Source organism: Mycetomoellerius zeteki, unplaced genomic scaffold (assembly GCF_001594055.1).
Source record: "Mycetomoellerius zeteki isolate Tzet28-1 unplaced genomic scaffold, Tzet1.0 scaffold89, whole genome shotgun sequence".
Classification (NCBI taxonomy): domain Eukaryota; kingdom Metazoa; phylum Arthropoda; class Insecta; order Hymenoptera; family Formicidae; genus Mycetomoellerius; species Mycetomoellerius zeteki.
In genome coordinates, this window is record NW_017257924.1 from 454,574 (window position 1) to 479,748 (window position 25,175).

General features: G+C 34.0%; 1 protein-coding gene across 3 annotated transcripts in view; it reads right to left on the minus strand.

Annotated features, from left to right (window-relative positions):
- Positions 1-25,175, minus strand: part of LOC108730322 (uncharacterized) — a 127,870-nt gene that overhangs the window by 99,360 nt on the left and 3,335 nt on the right. For all 3 annotated transcript variants that reach the window (XM_018459939.1, XM_018459940.1, XM_018459937.1), the window contains exon 2: positions 15,684-15,743. The gene's annotated coding sequence lies outside the window, so the exon portion shown is untranslated. The remainder of the gene's footprint in view (positions 1-15,683; positions 15,744-25,175) is intronic.

Consider the following 25,175-nt stretch of genomic DNA (forward strand, 5'->3'; position numbering starts at 1 on the left):
ATATATATATAATATATATATTTATCATCAAAAAAGGATGAAATGATGCATGCGAGCATTGCGAACGTTAAGTATAACGCACCCAACGTCGCATGCGACTCCTGCTGTCACCCAGTTTAAGGAGGTTCGCCTGTTAGTCGAAAATCAACTTAGAGTCTTCATTTTTTTATATGATGTAGATAAATACTGTACACAAATAATCCAACAATTTGAGCAAAATTGACCGTATAGTTTTCTTGTAATATTATTCTGAAGTTGACCATTTTAAACATATCGCTTTATGGGAGGCGATCGTTCCAAAGAAGATAATCACCGATTTAATACACACTCAGCCAACTTAGGACTTTGAAAAACTAGCATTTGACAGATAAAATATCAACAATTGTGTAAAAAAAGAAAAATCGGACTTTACTGTATGGATTTAAAACTTTATTATCACAAAGTTTACCTTTACCTCACGAATCGCATTAGTAATAACAGACTTTGCAACGCCGCAGTGCACAGCGATATGAAGCCAACTTTATATAACTTAGAATCCTTCTCGGCGTAAAGAAACAGATATAAAAATAATACAAAATCGGCCTTTACATCGATTCTGAATTTCTCCCTTATTATTCGCCATAGCCGGTCACTACCTGTCACATCGCGAAGTGCAACGCAGTGCAATGTTGTATACACTCGACTTTCCGAGTCGTTGACAATCTCATACATTTGTTAATATTTTTTACACTAATAATTTACTAAGAATATAATTAAGAATAAAAGAGAGAATGCTCTCTCCCTGTTCCTGCCCTTTCCTTATCTTTCTCTTTTCTAACTCCGCGCAATCGTTTTCATCGCGGCCAATATCGGATTTTGTCCGAGACTATCTATCGAGATAACTCCATTTTTTACCTCGGTTTCTTCTTTCATCATCCATACGTTTCGCGTTTCTCTTTTTTCTTTTGAAGACCTTTCTCAATATTCGATATGCTTTCTACTTTTATCATAAAGCAACACGAATGCAACGTGATGTGTCCCAGTAGAAATTCAGAGGGCTTATTTAAATAAATTTCAAAGAAAAAAAGATGAGGATTTATTCTATTCCACAAAGATTATTACCTGAATGATATATTAACCTTTAGACTGTCGGGAAAGCCACTTTTGTGGCTATTGAGTATGGATTAAGATACTATTTTTGGTGGCATTTTAAATACTAATTGTATTAAACATATATATGTGTATGTTGCCCAAAATGTATATAAGTATTGAAAAATATACAAAAAAGTAAAAAATATTAAAAAAATAAAAAAATTATAAAACAAGAAAAAAGTAAAAAAATTACAAAAAATAAATTTAAGAATCAAACAAAAAATAAAAGTAAAAAAGGAGCTACAAACTTTTTACGTTTATGTTGTTAGTTCTGGGTAATGCTAAAGGAAAATTCTCTGCATACGTTTATATTTATTTATGTTGTCAATATTACGTTTAGGGTTCGAAATTTCCTAAATATATACTCAGAATTGGAATCAGCGATATCAAGAACCCTGAAATACACTATTTTTGAGAAAATAAAAATTTTTTTTTTATTTGATCGTACGTTCCCTGCCGGGAAAGCTACTTTTATGGCTCTGCACAAATTTCGATATTCTGCTGAGTATGTTACTTATATAAAAAAAATTTCGAGAAAAAAACTATTATTTTAACGAAAAAATGCCGACAATCTAAAGGTTAGGGATTAAGGTAAATAATAGAGGTTTAACCAAGGGGTAAATCGCTGACCAAAATGTGTACACCAATGCCTACTATTGCCCAGTAATGTCCAAGTAATGCCTGAGTAATGCCCAAGTAATGCCCACTAGTACCCTAATAATGCCTATTAGTGCCCTAGTAATGCCTATTAGTGCCCTAGTAATGCTCATTAATGCCTTAGTAATGCATAACCTCATATTGCTTATTATAATACACAATTTTCGTAAGTAATGCCCAGTAATGCCCCAAATCTGTACACCGCAATTCCCTCAGCGGTTTACCACTTCGGTTTAACTGTATATTGTAAACGCAGTTCACAAGTCCAGTAGAAGCTACAATGTTGCGTTGTTGTCGTCGTTTTATCAAAAGGATCATTGCTACTGTAAGCGTTGTTTTCATTATACAATATACACGCGTATCGTGGAATAATCTAGTCTGCAACCCGTTCTCCGGAACAGTGCATTATGCCGCTCATGCCGGCAGAGAATACATCTCGTAACGGGCGAATCGCCTTGTCACCCAATTTAATCTTTACCTGTTCCTAGAGTTCGACTATGCTTTGTTCGCCAAACTCTCGATATGGTTTCCACTTCATCTCGTCCTTTGTCCCCGACTTCCTTTTGCCTTTTTGAAAGAACTACTCTTCCGGTCATTCGCATTGCAAACTCTTTCGCTAACAAATCTTCTTACCGCTGCACTGGCAGCTGCTATCGATGTCAAGTCGCAAGTTTCGTCCTATATATTTGTCAATATAACGATATAGCATAGACGCGACGATCAATATTTAATCGCGATTCAACTTACTTCTCGTCTTTCTTTTTTTAATTCTCATTGTGAAATAAAAGAAAAGTTTTTATAAAGGAGTATTTATTCAAACATTGAAAAAAATTCTTTGAGGGGTTTCTTCCAGACACTTTTGTTCAAACTTCTAGAAAATTAAAGTATTTCAGATGTGAGTTTAAAATAAATTTAATTATCGTTTAAGTTTTTTAAATTATTTTTTCTTTTACTCATACGATTACTTTAAAAAATAAAATTTATTCATTATCTATAATATTAAATACAGTAGATATCTTTAAGACCATAATATGAATATATAACCAAACGGAAATAAAAACCCTAAACGATCAATCTGGATATTTATAGTGCTTAAATAATTTCATGTGAATTTATATATCATATTCAATCCTGCAAACTGCGTGCCGAATTTAATTTTCACCGAAAGGATGCTCGCTCAAAAAGCGAGAGATCCAGGTTTGATTTTGAGCTAAAGTTTGGGCTAAAGTAATAAATTTACAGGTTTAATGCTTACCATTATCATATAATATTATTAACATCTTCTAAGATGCCTATAAGTATTATTAAATTGCTTATCAATGTAATTACTGCTCTAGTTCTGTTAAGATTGCTTTCAAGACTGAAAATTAAATTCAACGCGTAAATCTGCAGGATTAGATATGTGTGTGTATGTAGTATAATAAATTTATACGGAATTATTTAAGACTAAAAATTCAGCTTGATCGTTTAGGGCTTTTATTTCCGATTAGTTGCAAAATTTATTCGTTTCCAATATAAAATCTAATAAAATAATGAAAAAAAATGACTTTCACAAAATATTCATTTTATAACAAAATTGTCATTTTTTCATTTTCAAAAAGTATAATAGAACAAATAAAATCTACCGTACCTAAAGAAGAAAGTATCTCAAATAATACAAGAGAAATTATTTAAAATAAAATACTTGTATTACATTTTAGAATCAAGAATATAACATCTTTACCATTAGTAATCTCGCAATAAAAACTAATAAAAACCAAATGTTTAAAAAGACCATTTTGATAAAAATGCGCTAAATCTCGATACAATTGTGTTTGACAATCCCTGGATTGTTCCAGGTAGAATAAAATTCCTTAGAAAAATCCAGATTTTCTAGGTTTTCGTAAGTAGTAAACATTTCAATCGAGCGGCAAGACCCACTGTAAATGAATCGAATGAAACGGACTCGACGAGATCTTCGAATCCCACAAACTTCGGCAACACATAAAAATTATTATGTGGCCAAATTTATGCGAACGATGGAATCAGATTATCCTGTCCTACACCATTTCAAGTTGTAGCTTTATAATATGTGTCACTGCACCCGGATGTGTAGGAGCATTTATATTCGAGTTTCGCAAAAATGTATTCTAAGAAGCGGCGATTAGTCTTATTAAATAAAATTCTCGAAGATACGCGTTTGCGCTGAAATATTGTCCTTTGGCAGCCGACAGCGTAATCCGTCATTTACCTTTCGACAGTTGCATTGGTAGCAAGCATTACCTGCGCCCGTGTACATAGAAAGGACATCGAAATGGCGGAAGGGACCGCGGCTATACAGCCGCTAGCTCAGCCCGATGTTACGAGCGAAGGAGAGAATATACTTACTCTCCTGTCGACCCTTCGTAGTCCTTATCGTTACCGGCATGGTTTAATCTACGGCCGTCCATCCTGATCCCACACATTCCGTGTTTCTGCTTTTCGCTGCGAGTTTGCGCCACCGCACCCTATTCTTTATCCTTACTTCCTGAAACAGCTGAAAGGAACATTTCCGCGTACTACCCTCTGTTACGAGCAGGAACATAACTGTTCATCTGTAAGTCGGTTACCAACTCGACCGTGACCACGATTACAGACGTGGGGTTGCCAATCTGATGAATTCGTGGCTGATAGACGACGAGAAAAATAAGACAGCATCAGAAATAACAAGATAAATTACGAACTGGCGCTGAGTGACTCCGCGGATATTATAACGGTACATCTCATTGCAATAGATTTAAAATCTGACGCAATATTTGTTTTCTATCAATCCTTTTTGTTTATACTTCTGCGAAATCTACAAATGAACTGTGAACATAGTATTTTAATTTATGTACGAAATGATTTGTTAATTTTATTATAAGAAAGAGAGATTACCGATTCTACTAATTTTATTTAATAAAACAATTACGTTTTTACGATCTTGTTTTTTTTGGATTATTTTTTAAAAAGACAAAAGATAGTTGTGTGATGGAATGGGAGCTTTTGTTACACGAACGTTTTCGCAAATCGAGTCGGCATATCTCCGATAATTCTTATTAATGTTACCTCAGGTGTATTATTATTTGAGTAGCGAAGTCGCGGAAAACGGCGGGCTGTATGCCTCACGCGGCCTGTAACTATTCGCCGACATGCGAGGCGAATACACTATCTTCATCATCGTCCTATATCTGCCAATGCAGTCCAGCCAGGCTCTGTCACGCGAGGCGACGTTTCGCATGCAAAAATCAACGGACCGGATAAATGAGAGAGGTAGAAGAGAAGGGAAGGGAAATAGTTCGAACTCTGACCTCGCTCTCTGTGGATTCGTTATATACCTATACTCGCTGAACGAGACCCCGTTTTCGCGAAAACGATTGAACAATTTCATATGTATACGTATGTGTCTATGCGTATATATACGTATGTGTAAATGTGTACGTGTATCGTCCCGAGAATTGGTTTTATCGATGCAGCACGGAAGTGGAACGACACTTCCTAGTTCCAACCAACCGTGGGAGATAGAACTCGAGAGATACCGTTTCGCAGCCCGATTACGCAAATCTTCAGAGGAAACGAACGGCACGAACGAAAGGTGAATCACTCTCGGCGCTCCAATATTAATGACAAATGTTAAATTTATTCGAATAAATAAAATACGGGCGATGTGCTGTTTGTATTTGACTACCTCGCGTATATTGGAAATAACAAATTCAGAGAAACCTATGAAAGCCGAATGTAAGAAGCCCAATGAGCAGCAATTTATTGACGTAATCAATTAAACGTAATGATGCGAAATTAAAATTTTCTTTAAATGAATTTTATAGGGAAATATTTTGCAAAAATAATTGAACAAGGACTGTTTGAAGAGTAATTTTTTATAGATGCAAAATACATGTTAACTTTTATGCTGAAACGCGAGAAAATAAGATGGATCATTAGTCAATCTTACTTTATTGGTAAAATATAATGGTTCAAACAAACTAGGTGCTTTATTTGTGTTTGGAATTGATGAAAAGAATAACAATGCCTTCTTAAAGTAAATAATAATTGTTCGAAGGAGTCTAGTTGTTATCGTTAATGAAAGACGAAAAGAAACGAACCAGCTATTTCAATGAATAATAATATTCAACATTGATTAAATCAGGCATAAAGATGATAAAAGATTATCGGTTTCTGTAGAGAAGATAAACAGCAGCGGATCTTTCTTTACTTCTAGCGACAGATCCTTGAGTAATTAACTTCGCCTTTCTCCGATTTCCCGAATACGTGATTTTGATCAGAACTCGTTAAAAACGCTTGAATTTTTATCTGAAGTTTACTTCAATTATCAATAGAATACAGGCACTCTGAATCATCTCGAAAGTTCTTTACTTCTATGTTTCCCTACATGCGAAATATTTTAAATTGATACGAATTGTTCTCTTTTTTTTTGTATAAGGGAAGGTGGGGTAAGAAATTAGATCACGAGATCTATTTAGAAGAATTTGACATTTCTTTTCATAAATAACTCACGATAGTCTTATAACGTAACTTTTTAACAACTGAAAAGCATAAAAAAGGAAGCTAATTTTATGCATTTATTTATATTTATCATTCAGCAGATAGAGACAGTTACTCTCTAATAAGATAATACTAATAATAAATTACTAATAATAAATGGACCATTTTACCCCGCAATCCGTCTTATCCCACCTTCTCCTCACAGTAATATTGTCTTACAGTATATTGTCTCTGTTCTACCGTTAATACTTCCGCATTAATCTTCCATTTTACAAAGTTTGAAATAGAAATTCTATTACACTAAAATTTACTTGAAGTTAATAAAAGCAGTAGATATTATTATTCTAAAGCTTTTCATTGTCACTCATTTATAAATGTTATTAATTTATTATTGTTGTCCGTACACTTTACTTACGGAAGAAATTTTTTTTTTAAGTTGTTCGAAGTATTTGTATAAACAGAAAAAAGTGCAATACATGAGAAATATTTTGTGTGCAGCAGCGATTGTAAAACGTAATGGAAATATGCAACCGCCTCATCTACATAGAAAGAGAAAGAGAGGAAAGGAGAAAGAGAAAGAAAGAGCAAACGACTCTTTTGTACCGCTTGCCACTTCGCCGGTTTTCGTTCGTAGATATCGCGGAGACATTTCCTAGACTCAATGAGCCGCGAGGAAACCGCCGACGTGTCGATCATGAGATCGTCGCAAATCTACAGGAAAAAAAATGAGAGAAAGAATGAAAGAGCCATGGCTCGGAGTTTGCCATACCCTACTGAAAATACAGTAGTGGAATATCGTTTGACGACGGCCGGGTCGACCGGATATTTCGCCTTGTCGTGGAAATCGAACGTCTCTCGATGCACTCAATGTGTCTTGGAAACGGCGTGCACGAATACCAAGCCGCTGTTTTATTGTCAACGAGACTGATATATAGCGGAGACAATTCCGCCCTGAGGAAACGTTATTTCTGACCGCGATAGTCTCGAATATCTTTTTATGTGTAGTGCGTCCTTGTCTCGAAGAAACGTGCTCGTTTATTCCTGACCAGCAGAGAAGAGCGCGATAAAAGAGCGAATCGACGACGAAAGGGGACGATAATGTCATTCATTAAATTTCAAGGGAAAGCTACCACATAAGGGAATGACCTCCCATAATCAAATATACCACTATATATATATATATATATCACTACATGAAAAGGCTAACCTTCACACAATTTTCGTAAAAAAATCGTTAGAACTCTTCGAGGGGGCTGCCAGAATTCGTATCAGAACGCCGGATTTTCAAAAAGAATTTTTGATTTCTTTGTGAACTAGAAAAAATTCGAATTTGGAGTCAAAGCGCTAGAACTTTTTTTATTTTCATTCTCAGCGATGATCATTAAGGATAATTGTTAAAACTCTTCGAGGGGGACTATCAAAATTCGTAACAAAATGCCGGATATCTAAAAAAATGTTTTTTAATTCGTGTGTGTTAAATAAATTACAAGTTATTTAATAATGGGCGATCGTGAGAGCACATGTATTGCGGTACTTCGTTATTTATTACAATCTTTCCTTTCCTATTTTAATTCGAACGTTTCGGCTCTTTTTGAGCTATCATCAGCGAATTGCTATTAACTTCTAACGCAATAGATTTCGTTTCAAGTTTGCAGCTGGGTGTACATCTTTAGTTCGACATTTGAAGATTGCAACCGTCATTTAGTTGTTCAACCAAGTGAGTGCCTGTGACCGTACTTACAGCCCTTTAAAGCTTCAGAATCGTAAAGTTACCCCTCCCTCCACTCCCGTTATTTCAAATGGGGTGTTTTCACTGCTTTAATTAACGGAACCAACTCTTTCTAAAATCGTCTGAGAACTCTAGAAGTCTTCGAGGGGCAAAACTCTGTTTATTTTTTTCTACATTTTAAAATGAGGGTCCAGCTTTACAGAGGTCAATTTCTTTCAATCGCTTAATTATAGCGAAGCAATCTTTAATCAGCCGCATACATTAATTTTCTCACGAATATGTTCGCTCATCTTCTATAGGCAATGAGTCGACTTTCTCCTTCTTAATTTGATATACGCTTACACAACGTATCTCCTTATAGTTGATTCGCGCATTTGCATGTGTATCGTTTGTACCGCGCGCGTTCGTACATATACAATAGAGGCGACATGCCTACGTTGAATTCGGAATTGACGTAAGCGAAATGAAAGGTGCAGGTAGCGGAGGGAATAATACGAAAAAAAAATGGTAAGTTAACGCGGCGCGGCGTAACGAGACGTTGCTTGTACTTTTGTTGCTTTGCCTTGCAACAAATCTCTCGATTTTTTTTTGTTATTAATAATATTTATACGACTGCGGGATTACACTTATCTCTCTTTGTTATAAGTTCGGAAAAATGTACGTAATTAGATTAACAAGACTTTCACTAATTTTATATCCACAGCAGCAACGGTCATCAAAGATGTAAATGCTATACTTTCTTAAAAATATTTTCTATTTTTTTTATTAAACAATTAAAGTTTTCGCTTCGTTTAATTTTATTTTCTAAGCAACATAATATCCAGACATTGTTATAATGATCTATTAGCAATATGATTTGATAAATTAGCAAACTATTTGGTGATCTATTCGCTCAGCTATTTCATTCATGTTACGCATATTAAGCGAGGTTATTGAAATTGTGCGCATTATTATATAGATTTATCTCTACCGTACATACTGGCTATAAATAATTTACATTTAACGGAATTTGCTTTACATCTATAATTAATTCATCAACGTTATTAACACTCTAATCACCTTATTTCACATATTCAGCACTCGTATGTATGAAATAAATTCAATCTGTCATAAGCATAGGAAATATTTAAATGTCTGTTTTATATTTCGCATAGTAAAGTTCTTTATGAACGCATAGCAAACAGTCAATTATCAAGGCTGCGTTTAGTTTCTGCGCTCAAGTATTAGCTTTATTCTATCTTTATCATTTATTACTTGCGAAAATAAAATAAAATGAAGCTTGCAGCGCGTGAGTACTGAAATCGAACGTAGTCCCAATCTTTATCAGAGTTGTTACAGAAAATGAATTTTAAAAATTCCCTGACTTTTCCACGTTTTCCAGAAGAAAATGAAAAATTTTCCATGACCAATATAAAATATGTAAATTTTAACATTTAAAAGCAAATTTAAGGATTGTAGGAAAGTTAGCCTATATTATTAGAAACAACGCAAAAGAAGCTTACAATTAATAAAATTTCGGATACAAATTCAAGCCAACAAAAAATTAATGAATATCGAAAAAAAGAATGTATAGTTATGATGAAGAAGGGTGATCAAATAAAATATAATTATTTTATGAAACTTGTTTAAAGTGCGCGAGTTTTGAATGTATTTGACTATAAATGTTAGATATATGTAATATTTAAAATATTATAACAATTATTTACAACATAAGCAGTTTAAGGAAATTGTGAGCAAATTTCAAAATTCTAGACTCTTTTATAATTTCCCCTGATTTTTTTTCATGATCAATTTCAATTTCCCTGACTTTTCCCGGTTTTCCGTTTATCCAAACCTTGGTTTACCTTCAACTAATGAGAATATAAATGAATAATATTAAATGAAAACGTACCGAAGATAAATGGATGAATTATTTTGTTCTTTAACGATTAATTGTTAAATAGGTGTAATAATTAACCACTGATTAATGCAGGGCGTTCTGAAAATGCTCCCATTACTCAAACACTTTAAATAATCAGCAGTAAAATACATTTCACATTTAAAACACCAAACACGACACACCGTAATTCACAATTCTACGCATGGAACGTTCGATAGACGTCCAGCAAGGCGACCTCGATGATCCAGTTCAAGGCTAAATCCTTTCGAGAAATGCTAAATATATATGGCGCGTTTAAACTGAAGGCCGGCAGCGGCCCAACATTTAAGCCCTGGCTCTTCCTCATCTTAACGCGTGCCGGCCTCGTTCGTTAAAGCTCGCTCGGGAATTTATAGGTGCACCGTAAACTCCCGGGAACAAGCATCCTTCCGAGAATTATGAAGAAGAGGATGCGAAGCGGGAGCGGGGTAGGATTTAACGTTTATCCCCCGAGGAGCGTCATAATACGAACGTTGCGCGAGCGCGGGAGGACGTAATGTTCCCACATCTTCTTTCGCTCGGCTGTTACTTGAAGCTGGCTCGCACGTGGCGCGAGTTTCGTAGATGTGCAACGACGACGCAACATCCACATCGGAGCCATCTTGTTCATTGCAATACGTTACGGTTCCTTTGCGATGTAAAATAAATTATTCAATCGATAAAAGTTTAATCTGATGGCACTGTTTTTATTAATTTCCTAATTTAATATAAGTTTATAAGACTTTTGTGCCTAAATCTACTTAAAAAAACTGATGAAGAATATTCAGACTGATGTCCATTAACTTACTGCTGCATTTGTCAGCAAAATTATTTTTGAGGCGGTTCGTAATTTTAAGCAAAGTCAGAAATAAACTCAAAAAATAAAATTATTTTTAACGCGGTACGTAATTTGAAGCAGTCAGAAATACACTCCGCAGCCATAAATGTGTATAGTTATTGAAGAACCAAAAGGATTCTCTTGAGATTCTCCTTATGATCCGCATTTTTCGTTTCAGTGCATTTTATGCTATCCTTGCGTACAATTCGTGGATAAAAAGCTATATATGTTTCCACTCGCTAAGTTCTCGCGAATGCAGTGCTTTCATCGCGCATAGAACACACACGGTGCGCGCGCGCGCATTCAATATGACCGCAGCGTTCTCGTTCGTTAAGAACATTTCATTTCTTTTGCACGACCGTCTGTTATTTCCCCCGTCTATATAAGGCTTTGTCGGTTAAACTCCGAAAATGCGCCCAATGTGCACCGTACAGAAAACATTTCGACAGGCAGACTGCATTTGCAACTCTCCTGCTGCTCTATCCAAACACATAGTGCTTTCATCTTGTTGGTAGTTTGAATATTTAAATTCACCGGCGCACGCGAGCAACAGTATTATCAAAAGCTTATAATCTTTCTCTTTACTCGCGAAACATATTATGTAACTTTCATTATCCGCGTTTCGTATACGAATAATAAACTCTAGCTTAGTTAAGTATAAAAAATTACATTTCCATTTTTATACAGTCGATTTTCTCTCCTTTTTCAAGATTGCAATACGTTTCATTTCGCATTTACGAGCCCGCCGATAATACGGTCGTTGAGAAGCCAGATGACGGAGGGGCGAAATTTTGGAGATGCTCCAAATACTTTCTTCGTTTTGATATTGCCGATGCTGCGTATGAGAAAACTAATAACTCATTTTGATCACAGATAGTTTTGCCAAATGATAATATCCTCGATTTGTCTCCCATGCCAATTTGCGGAGATACTCTCTTTAGAAGATATTTTTAATAATATGTAACAAGCTGCGCATAGCACGCATGAAAAACTGGCCAAACGTCAAAATATAAACATATTTTGCGTTGTTATCTTATGAATTTAATTGATAAGCTTTGTTTCTTGTCACTTGAAATGATTCAAAATGATCGATTAGAAATAATTATAGTTACATATATATATATTCTTATTGGTCCTATTCAAAATTTATGTTTGTTTGAGATGAGTGCAGCAAAGAAAAACATGTCACTCAATATTATTAATATATTTTCGCTTTGTATGATCAGTTTCAAATCTTCTCATATATCATTTACTTTTTCATACTTTGTATGATTAATTTCAAAATAAGTTAAACATAGTATAATACTTTTTATTATACAACTTTTTCGACAATAATGACCTGTCTCAACTTCTAAAAATGATATTTTAAAATTAGCAAACATATGTTTTAAATCATTAATTTTCCATAGATAGAAAGTATATTTCGGTTGTTTACGTAACATTATAACGTAAACGTGATTATATGAAACTGTAAGAATATTTTGTGTGTATTTGCTTTTATTAAACAATATAATGAAGTTAAATTTAACACAATATATCTCATTTTTACAATATATCTCATTTTTATGTTATGAATATAATGTTTTATGTAATTTAAAAAATTTTTATATTTTTTCACTATTCATTAAATCAACGCATTAGAAAACATATAACATGATATATCATGTTACATGGATTTGTAATTTGAAAAATTTAAGAATTTTCTAGTATCTCTATCTTCTTTCCGATATAGAACTATGTGATATCTTCTAATAGTTTTAATAAAAGAATCTTATCAAAATATTCATATACATTTTGTATAAACTTTTTCTTTATCTTGACCAAAAAATACACACATATACATAGCCACTTTTTTAAATTCATCACTGCACGTCGCACTATTCATGTAATAACTAAATGTATTTTTCATGAATCAATATTCTCGGGACATATTAGGTGCTATATGTATGTATATAAACTTCCTTCGAAGTATGAACGCATGCTTGCTATAAACGACGTGCGCTTTTGGATAAGGCACTTCTCCATAGAATATAAACGTGTTAGAAATATTTACGGGAGATTCCCATTCCAATGCACCTAAAAAGTAAATCCGTATGCATGACATGTTTCGTTCCAAAATGAAAGAAAGTCTATAGAAGATAAATTATGCGTGATATTGCACGCATGAAATGAAATCAGAATAGAAAAATATGGTCCCTGTTTTTTTTTCATTTTATAGTTACTTAATGAGCGTAAAAATATTTTTGAAGCGACTTCTTCAAAATTAATAATCTCGAAAATCAAGGACGCATGACTGTTCTATTGTCGCGAGATACGGCGAGAGCTGGGCACCATTTTCCCGGGAAAAATGATTACGTATAGCATAAACTTTTCTCGAAAGAATAAGATGCATGAATATTATACAAAACTTTCTTCTTTCCACGTGCGACTAAGTACATTAAATTTTTTTTTTCATCTGAGACTCGTGGTGTAATTTGTACGGAATCTTATAGAAAAAATACAATCGAGATTAATCTTCAGATATAAAATTCGGTCCAAACTCACTGTCCGAATTTTATCTAAACAGTCCACTACCTCTGCGATAAACTGAATAATTTACAAAAAATTACAAATCTTTTTACAAGATGATCCGTGCAAAATTAAACTTTTCGTATTGATTCAAGAGAATGAGAAATATATAATAAATTTCTTTGAGCTGGCAGCAATATTTCCGAGAAGCGATGGTCGTGTTACCATTCAGTGTGTAGACACGCACGATTGCATCCGCGTCAGCCATGATCGATATATTTTTCCCACGTTACGTCGAAAGCGTCGGTAAAGGATAGAAGGAGCACAAGAGAAAAAAGCAATTACTGCGCGCGGAAATGCCGGTTCTCTGTGAATCGCGGACAGCACTAGCATCGTTCGTCTTATCTGTTATGAAATATTGTTTTCTCGTACGATAGCGTATTAAAGATGATCGCGAACTTCTTTCAATGACTTCGCGCAACCATAATTCACGAATGTTCTTGGTTCTAATCGTTGGAAGTGATCCAGAGAAGATCATGACCCTTGATTCTATACTGTAAAATATTTTTGAAAATATTTGTTTTCATTACGCGCTTATACTCATAATTCTAGATTGTAACTTTATATTTTCAACATCTATGCCTATATTTATTTTCCCAATTAATCATCATAATTAACCATTTCCTATATACAACAGGTGAACCACATAAAGTGTTACAAACAATTATCACTAAAAGTATGTAGACGTTATAGCGATTCATTTCATGTTTGATTCATTATCATGTGCGTTACTATTAAAAAGGGGGATTAAAGAATTGTAATTTATAGTTTAACACTAATGAAGACTAAGCAAGTCGAAACGTTTATTATGATATAAAGTAAGCTAATAAATTGTATGTAATTTATAGAACAATCTTTATTGCTCGAAATAAACCGAATTAACGTTTAATTGTGATAAAATATCTCGTAAACTAATAATTCTTTGATAACTGCACCTTAATACTTTTATACATAGAATGATGAGATGATGAATCTTGAATTTTGAGTAATAACTAGTAATTCGCGTAATCAAAAATCCCAAAAACCAGTGCCTACTCATTGATGTCCAAAAATATCACAATTCGAAGATTTTAGGGATGCATTGATCATATTCCACACGCTATGTTGAATTCGATACCCGAATCCCGCTCCGATAACTAAAAATTCATGATTAGCGACCCAAAAGCTCCTGTTTCTTGAATCTTATGCAAAAAATATAATTTAGGAATTGGCCAAAAATTTGGCCACCATTGTGAATTTCAGAATTATGACTGTGGATTCGTATTTAGCGACTCCAAAAACCTTAATCGATGGAAACAGAAAAAATTTATAATCTTTTGTGCTTCGGTAATTGAAGTTTGTTCCAAAAATTCTTTGACGATAGCCCATTAAAAACTCTGTTATGATCGCCATTATTAAGATATCAAAAATTAGTGTAGAATTCGATTCTATATAAAAAAAAAGCTAAAATTTAAGTCCTTGAACATCTATAAGAAGGATTACACCATTCATGAGCAGAGCCATTTGTAAACCACTGGAGTAAACTGCTGACCAAAATTGTGTACACCAATGTCTACTAATGCCCAGTAATACCCAAGTAATATCCAAGTGATGCCTAATTTATATGCCCATTAATGTTCTAATAATGCCCATTAATGCTCTAATAATGCATAACCTCATGTCGCTTATTATATATATATATATATATAATACACAATTCTTTTAAGTAATACCCAGTAATGTCCCAAATCTGTACACAATTTTGGTTAACGGTTTACCCCTCGGATCCATATATAACTTAATCATGTTAATAAAAACGAAAAAGATTTTTACTAACATAATTATGTTATATGTGGATCATTCCATCTCGAAACACAAATGGCTCTGTCTATAAACGGTTATTATAATTTTTTATATTTATGAGCTTGATTACGTTTTTTACGTATTTTTTATTATATTGTAATATTGAATTTCTTTTCTTAACTTCGCCAAGTTCAGAGCTAATAATAACCAACGCTCGCAACATGGTTACTCACTGGCTCTATAACTAGAGCGCATTGAGAAATCGTTTCTCGAAGCGCAATATGGTGCACAGGTGGAAACGTGTGAACCGATCATTAGTTTGACCCAATGACCCGCAATTAACGCGTTCGCGCAAATCGTAAAGTGTGTAGGTTACACTTACCTAGCTCAACCTCTTGTTGACATTTAAACGTACTTAAAGTGACAACTGTATCTAATATTGTCGCGTAAAAAAATCGCAAGTGTTGGAGAAATCATACGATCGAAATAATTGCAAGTACAAATTAATTAGTTATTGTAAAAATTGTAAAAATACTATTAGCTATAAAGATACTCTTATATGAGACATAAAGATCTTTTACCTTAACTGTGCCGCGCAATCGTTGTGATAGGTTCCATGTCTGATCCACAAATAGATCGTTCTGTAATACAAAGAGGAAGAGAATTAAAAAACCTGTTACAGAATTAAATTAATTAAATAAATTAGGAAAATTAAATTAATCAGATTGTTTTCCAGATTTTCAAAGGCTTCGTAGAATCATATAATAAACAAATTTTTAATGCATAATCTTTGAATGAATTTTTTTTTCTCGTATCCAAGCTTTTCTTTAGATTAGAATATCTCAAAAACTTGACGTGATACGACATTTTCAGGACCACGTTCGTAATCAACGCATCAAAACCAGAAACAGCTTCGTTTACTTTAAGGCAAAAATGGTGTCGATCAGCGTTATTGTTACTAACATTATAAGAGTAATAATTATAAAAATGAAGCTCCATAATTATTTTATCATTCAATTACAGTCACAAATACCAAGATATTTTTCTTTAAGTGTGTAATGTGTATAGAGACCGGAGCTAATGTGACGTCATTTCCATTCACGATAATATAAAATATGATATGTTTATACACTATATTACTTCGCCAGATGATCGATGGATATAAAAATGGTAATGCGAGAAATAATAATCTAGAAAGAATGACGCCGTCTTAAAGACGCGCACTTTGCCAAAGATGCTACCAAAAATAAACGCGCGCGTTTAGTTAACGCAGGCATTTGTGTATACGCGAAAGCATCTGTCCGCGGTCATTTATTTCTATAGAAGCTTTAACAGCGAAGGGTAAACCGTTGACCAAAATTGTGTACACCAATGCCCAATGCCAAGTAATGCTAAATTTTTATGCCCACTAATGCCCTAGTAATGCATAATCTCGTACACGCGCTTATTATAATACATAATTCTCTTAAGTAATGCCCAATAATGCCCAGTAATACCCAGTAATGCCCTAAATTTGTATACAATGCCCTTAGCGGTTTATCGATTAGCAGCGATGGCGCAGCGCTTCAGGGAGAGTCATGGAGGTTTACGTAACCGCTTGATCGCGGCTACGTTTTTTGATCAGGTTGCACGAATAAATCATGCTTTTAGCACCGAGAAATTGTCACTTCTAGGTAAGTGTTCGCACAGTTAAAAGTGCACGTCGACCGAGAAAAAGCCACGAACCGTTGCCGCCATCGATCGGCAATAATGTAATGGGGAAGTTTAATGGCCGTCACTAGGAGCAACGTGCACCGTGTCGTACGTGTAATAACAATTAACGACAGAGGGTAATAGGAACAGATGTCGGCCGCGGGACTCGCGCACAACCAAGGCAAGCCATGGGGGATTGGGCGAGAGAATGGGGGCGGGGCGGAGGAGAACTTTTTGTTCTCTCACGCGAGTAGGACATTTTGCAAAAGGCTTCATTTGTTAGCTCGTTAAACAAAAACGCGTTATATATGCTGCGACGACTTAGGGCCATCACACACAAAATGACATAATTTAAGCTGCATAAGACCGCTAGATCAATGAACATCTTATACAAATCAATATGGCGTCTTTTTGTCGAACGATCATTGGTCCAGCGGTCTTATGCTATGGTTATGTAAATAGTTTATGTAATTTTTTGTGCGATGGCCCTTACACTTAGATATAATGCAATACGTGTGTGATGCAAAAAGGCGAAATGTATCAGCAATGAACAAATCAGTAAATATAATTACTTGACTTACATTTATGTTTTTATACACAAAGTAATATTATAAATCAAAAAGAAAAGGAAAGGAAAAAAAGGGATATGAAATGCAAGCTAAGCCTTAAGAGAAAGGAACAAGCATTAAACAAAAAGCATTAAACTTATTCTTTTGTGATAAACATATCCTTGCAAAAATGTCTGTTATCATTACGTCCGAACTAACCTCATTACATGTCTGAAATTACCATAACACGTTAGTTCGGACAAAAATGTGATATTTTTAAAATGTTATTTCTCAATCTAGTCAATATATATAAATTATTGCATAACTGTCTTGCCACTAACGACACGACCGTTGAGATTGCTACAAGGTCGATCGACCGTTGTCACGTTAATTGATGACGAAGGAAATCGGAGCACAGGAATTCCACGTGATGGCAATAAAAATTCTGTTTCTTCTTGTGAGAAACTTATTTGCGAAGAAATCTATTTGCGGTCAAGAATCCAGCGGATAGACCGATCGTCAAAACTTACACAGTTATTAACAATCGCTGAGAGAGAATTTTATTGATGACTGTTTCATGAGATTATACTTAAGTGTGAGTGCCATGTCTCCAAAAATTCGTTTTCTCGTTTACCACGACCGCTACCCTCATCCCCCGATTTTACAAAGTTGAACGGAATTCTGCGAATCGATCCGACAGATTCAGACGTACCCAACATAAGTAACGAAGTAAATACGACATTAGGTAAGAAAATAATATACTTTTATTAAATGATTAATCCAAAATTGATTTACCTATCTTATATCCGAAAAAATGAAATAACGATTTTCGTTCAAACTAACCCCCCTCCCTTCCTGTTATTGCTACGAAACTTTGCTTTAACTGCATCTTACAACGTTAATTTATTAGAAGTAGCGATGTTAAAAATAAAAAAGTTTATTTAATATAACTGAGGAATTTTTTCGTAACCGTGAAAGAGGCATTGTATTAAAATAATATTTAACGTAATAGCACTATTTTTAGTTAGGGAAATGTTTCCGAAGGCCAGATACTGATTACGTGCGACAGTCAAGCAAATATTGGTCAACCACATGCTGCACCTAGCAATTAAGTTCTACGTAAAACTGGGTGTAGTAAGACACGACACATTGCGTACAATGGATGAGGATTCAATGTCGTATAATAATAGCAACGACAAAAATCAATGATGCATATTTATCTTCATGTCGTCCTGATCATATCGTCTCATTATCGTCCTAAATATACATAATATTCTTCAACTGATGATTCGAAGAAGGAATAATTCCTCACGGACTTTTTTTTATTTTTATAAGGAACTGTATAACTACTGGAACTATAATTATTTTTTTTATATTAGTAGAATTTCTTTGGAATTTTTCGAAAATATTCAAATATAAGAAAGAGATTTTCAAAATTATTTTTCCTGAAAATGAAATGCATAAAAGAGATTTTATTCTATATTTTATATATTATACTTATGTTAATATCATTTCATAACGAACTACTTGTTATATATAATATTAATACTCAGAGCGAGACTCGGAGACTGTCTGCATGTAAATAAAGAGAATTATGCATGTTTTGCACGTAATTATAAAAACCGAGAAGGATCCGGGAAAAATATTCAAGACACGTCGTTATCATCGAGTGTACTTGAAAGTTCGTTGTACCATTTATCTCCGCGAGGGAAATAAATCGAGGTTTCCAGCGGCCGAAGAAATTCCGAAACCCTTAATTAAACGAGTAGAGTAGACGGCTTTAAATTGTTGATTCGGAAATTTGCATTGTGTACGCTACGCGCGCCAGGCAAAACGCTCCCGTTGTTCCTCCGGGGTAAACACCCGCTCGACGAACATATACAACGGGAAAAGTGACGAGAAACGGGCGACGGTGTGCGTGCGGAAACCAGAGCGGAGAAAGGTGCTGCGATCGGTATTGGTGGAGGATATCGATCACGAAACATTTGCATGGAAATTTCTTGCGGCGGTGAACGTTGCCGGTTATATTTCTTTCCACAAGCGAAAATGATGATTTGACCCAGTCGTCTAAGATATCGCTCGGCGAAGGATCGATTTCATGGAGCAGAAAATCCCCGATAGATAAAAATTAACTCTTTTATACCGCGTTAAGAAAATTTGCCAGGGGCTCGTAATCTTCGAGTACCCCCCTCCCCCTTTCGCCCTAACAACGATAGCTTTTCTAAACTTTTTTTTCCAGTAGTAGTTTAGCATTATCCCTATTATCAATATTCACATTGCACATTTTATGCTTAATACGAAAATATTTATACATAAACTCAATATAACAAGCATTTACAGTTAAAGTCGGATATTAAACTAATATATATGTACATATATATATATATATACATGTATCTTAAACGAATTTATCTGATTGTGAGAAATATGATGGCGTGCTGATTACTTTCGGACTTTCAACACAATCAATCTGAAATATTAATAATTCCCTTCAAATTTAATTAGAAGCATCTTAAAAATTATTAATGCGAGAGAAAATGTACGATATATAAAATAAAATGTTTACAGAGAGATTTTATTTTTCAGTTAAAATTTTAGTACTATGTGATCAAAAGATGGCAATCTTTTTTCGCTGTTTTATACGCTGAAAAGTTGGTTGAAATCATGCCAAGACATTATGAGGTAACAATCCCTAATAGAGAAGATTGAACCCACTATTAGTGAAACTCTCAGTAAAATTATAATAAAGTGTATTTCAAATGCATTTTCAAAGTGTATAGTTATTATTATTATTCAATATATTATGTATATTGTGTGTTTAGCAACTTCTAATACTTATAATAAAAGCTTAATAAAATGTTCACATTTCTTTAACACCGGAGAACAGTACCACTTACTTCTTGAAGATTTGGTAAAAAAAGATCGATTTTATACAGTCGGCTAATTACCTAATCGAATCGAGCCGTAACAAACGAACAAAAACTTAATCAAGTTCCATTAAAAAGTGTGATGAGACACAAGGTAAATCTCTAAACTGAGAAAAGTTTCTTTGATAGATTCTTTTATCTATTTTACATTATTTTATACACGCGCACGCACAAATTTAGGATAGCTAAAAGACAACATCCCTAACAGAGTGTTTACTGCCTCGCGGCTTTTTAGTGAGTTGATACACATTCACAAAGCTTGCGGTCTGAGGTAAAGCAAAATTAACCCTTAATCTTTCTCGTTAAAGCGAGAGAGAGAGAGAAAGAGAGAGAGAGGAGAAGAAGAGAAAAACGGAAGGAGAAGCTTTAATATAACCAAGAGAAATTTCAATTTCCAGCATTTCCTGTTAATTAGTTTTTTCTTAGAAACTAAATTAATGAAATCAAATATGTAACTTTACATTAAATTTTGATGAAGATTCAAGTAATTCTTTCATTGCCAAGCTGAATAACGCCGAGATCCAATTATCTTTTATAGTCCAAAGACGATAAAACGAAGTTAGGCGCAGGCAGGCGTCGTTTAGGCGATAATCGATGACGAAAAAAAATTAACTCTTTTGGATCTCCTCCGAGTTTACGCATCATCTTCAATCTGTTATTCAGTCGAGGCACACGCACGCTGTGCACAAATATGCGTTTGACACACTACGTCAGAAGACTTTTAACCCGTAGGTATGTCGCTATGAATAACCCGAGTGAATCGGGTCACGTTCAATGTTTTTATGTTGCTTTTGCAAGGGGAATGTTACGAGAGCGACGTTTGCGCAACAGTCGAGAAACACGAAAATATCGATGGAGAAGATATTCTTTCTTCTTTCGAGCTAATTCTATATATACATATGTATATAAATATATTTCCGTTTTATCATCTCAGCAAAGATATTGCACATAAAATGTTTTAGAAATAATCCTAAGATATGATTTTAACGCATGTCGTATAAAAAGTGTATGCGTCTAAAACGTATTATCGATCTTTCTCTCGTGTGCACTTTCGTTGTATTGGAGAATTATATGAAACGTTAAATGTTTACAATTATATGTATAATCGTATACCCTTCATTATGGATTCCTATCTCGCATTTCTCATAAAACTTGCTGCGGATAGGGAGAGCGAATAATACAAAGCAGAGGGATAACATGGGTTTTGTCTCTCTGCAATCTTTCGAGATGTGAGTGGCCTCCATCTGTGACTTTTGTGAAACTTTTATAGAACTCAAGAGAACACTGGGTACTGTTAGCAACTTCATTGTCCCTTCCATAATGATGTTAGCGAATTATCTTCTTCCTCTTAATCCTTTCGTATCTCCGGGACATATATATCCCACCTATGAAAAAAATTATAACTTTTAACTCTCCGCGAACCAGGTGGGGTGTGACGTACTCCAGTAAGATGAATTTCTATAACTTCTTAAAAAGTACCGCGCGCATGTTGCCAGTTTCGTGCAACTGGAGAGTGCGTTGTTATTAATCATACTAAATTATAGTATATTTATGACGAGAGAAGTACAGCATGGAGTATGAGATATACCCGCATATGATCCATGTTGATTTTCCATCTGATTCGCAGAGGGTTAAAAACAAATAATCCTATCGACTTTTACCTTGACTTGTTTTAAACAAAGTTCAACCTAAAAGAATCGCATACTTTGAAAAATGTAATGTGTTTTCAGCAAAATATAGTTATTTAAACTTTGTAAAAAATCAAACTTTTTGATATTGAAGAATAATAGATACTATGTCGAAAAATCATAGAATTGATGCTAATTATATTAAACTTCAAAATCTTATTTAAATATGATCACAACTTTATTATGATAAATATTATGGTTTATATATGTAATCAAAGTGTGTGCGCAATCTATAATTCATTTGAAGAACTTTTACCGTTCTAAATCTATTTTAGGTTAAATAGTAGCGTGTGAGTGTGTGTATGTTTTTATGACGCACTCCATAACAATATACGTATATAATACATATTTAAAAAATAAAATCCAAGCTCATATTTTAAATATACTGATAATTCAGCTTTTCATGGCCGTAATCTTGAATTCACCATTTCAATTTTAAATTTTGTTAGTAAATTTGGAATAAGCGTTCTCAAAAATCTATAAAATCGTCTTCAAATTAAAGGCATCCTTTTTAGGAAAAAGTCGGAGGTACGAAAGAATTAAAATGTTCCTCCCACCTACTTCAATTTATTACGCGATTTATTTATTACTTGAAAATGACTATTAAAATTCGTTACATGAAATTAACAGTTTAATTAACATGTATAAAGCAAATGCATATATTTGTTTAATTACGTCATGTCTTTTTCTAGTCATTTTATAGTCTTTATTTTCCTGCAGCTTTCTCGCCATTCATAATATTTTCATTGAATTACAAAGATATGGCATGTTTATTCATTCTAAATACACTACCGTTCATAAATTCACTCGCTATTTTTTCACATTTCACGAAAAGTTAAGTTAAAAGGAGATCTTTAAAAAATTTTGAAGAAATGTATGTAAATCGAGAACGCAATAACAAAAATTTTTATATAAACTCTTTAATTTCAAAATTAAAAAAAGTTAAAAACATTTTATAAAAACAATTTGTAAAGAACATTTTGTAAAAAATATTTTCTGAAGATTTTTATATAAGAAATTTGGTTATTGTGTGAAAAATCGTGGCAACAATTTTTTTAAAAAGTCATTTTAAAGCTTAAAAAGAGTCTACTTTAAAATAATTTTTCATTAATTTTTTGTTCAATAATATTTCATCAAACTAAAGCTCTTCAAAGTAAAACAAAAATATATCAATTTTCAATTTTATGTAATTTAGGAATAAAATATCGTAGAAATAAAATTAAAAAGTAAATACAGATCTATCTTTTCTCTTTAAAATACATTTTCGAAAATTTCTCTCCAATTACTTCTCTCCAAAATACTTAACTTTTCGTGAGGTGCGAGCAAATTGCAAGCGTTTGAAATTAATAAACGATAGTGAAGTACTTTCTCTAACTCAGCTTATGTAATTCAAACAACATTAATTCCTCTGTATTAAGTATGGTAACGTAACCTTTCGAAGGTTCGTGAGAAAATCTTTGTGCAATAGTTAAGATCAGCATGTAAGATACACTGACACAAAATAAAGTCGAGAACACATCTCAAAATTCCAACTAGAGCAATAAAATTTTATCTTTACGGATAATGAGATGAACAGTGATGTGCGAGATAATGGTCGATTTTTACGAAAATAACGTAATAAGTTGTAATGTATTCCCTATTACGAAGAAAAATGTAATATGCGCTAGAATTCTAGTAAATTTTATGGCATTGGCAGGCCCATTTAGGGACAAGCATCCACTTGTGTAAAATTTACTTTACTTTTCTGGTAAATAAGCGATTATATAGCCCAGGTCTGTCCAATTTGAGCTCCGGAGTCAAAACGCAGAGTCATCGATGCAAAAAAATTCAATATGAGTAAGATTTTAAGAACTATAAAGTGTTGATAAGCTTCAGATGTGTATCAACACTTTACAGTCCCCGAAATCTTATCCACATTGAATTTTTTTACGTCGATAGCTTTGCGTTTTGGCTCCGGAACTCAAATTGGACCTGATACAGCCACGTTGTAAAATACTTTTTATTATATTACTTTATTATACATTCTGTATAAATAAAGTAAATCTATAAATTACCATACATTGCAATATAATTTATTTTATCGACGAGTATTTTTTGCCTTAGCGCTGACAAAATTTACTTTACTGTGTAAATACTGTGTAAGTAAATACAAGTGTCTAAAGTCTCGAGAGTTGTTCGCGCTTACAGTCTTAAGAATAATACGATTTACTTTACTATAAGAATAATCACTTGATAGATTTACTGTAATGTATATTTTTATCTTACACTTCCAGTATTTTTACTTTCCGGTAAGTGAAGTTTGTCATAAATTCGGCAAAAGTAGCCGGAATATTTTTACTAGTCTCGTAAGATAAAAATTACTCAACAATTTTTCTCCGTGATGTTGTATGCATTCTCTCTCTGTACATTACGATATTTCGCCTTTTTTGCATCGACGACGAAGCGAAACGTGTGAACGCCGAAACCTTTTATGACGGCTTGATTGTAGGGATTACGGTATTACGTGGCGGGCAAACGTATTTATACTTAAAATCCGAATGTGAACCCCCCGAGTGAACAGCTGCGTCTTCGCGACCCTTCCGCGCCCTTTCGTCACGCACGAAACGAGCGCATACTGTGTACGTACATGTCTCTACTTCCTCCTTCTTTCTCTTCCTCCTCTCCATCTCGCTTTCAGGCTCGTTGGCTTTCCTTTGTTCCCGCAGTGAAACGGAGTGACCACGGGAAAGAAACATGAATACGACCCGTCGCAAATGAATCGGGCGCTTGTGTACCAAGTCTAATTTTAAGCTACGACCGTAACCTGTTCGCTTACGATTTCCTTTATTTCTTCCCGTTGGATAAGCTCCACGAAGGAAAAAAAATATATTAGCGTTGCATGCGACTGCATGCAAACCGATATAAAAAAATCACAACGAAAAAGAGCTTCTTTCGCTCTCTCGTTTGCACGTTAATCGATCGTTGCACTTATTGTTAGACCAGCGTCTTCTTTTCTCTCTTTTTTTTCCCTTTATAACTCGATACCATTAAATCAGATCAATACCATTAAATCAGAAATCGACCGGCGAAAGTTCGTGAGAAAACCTTGGCACGATAGAGAGATTCGAAGCGTACGTATTTGACCCAAATATTTGATATCCAAGTATTTGACATCCAAAAAATTAAGTCGAGAACACGTCTTCAAATTCCACGTAAAACAATAAAGTTTTTTTCTATGA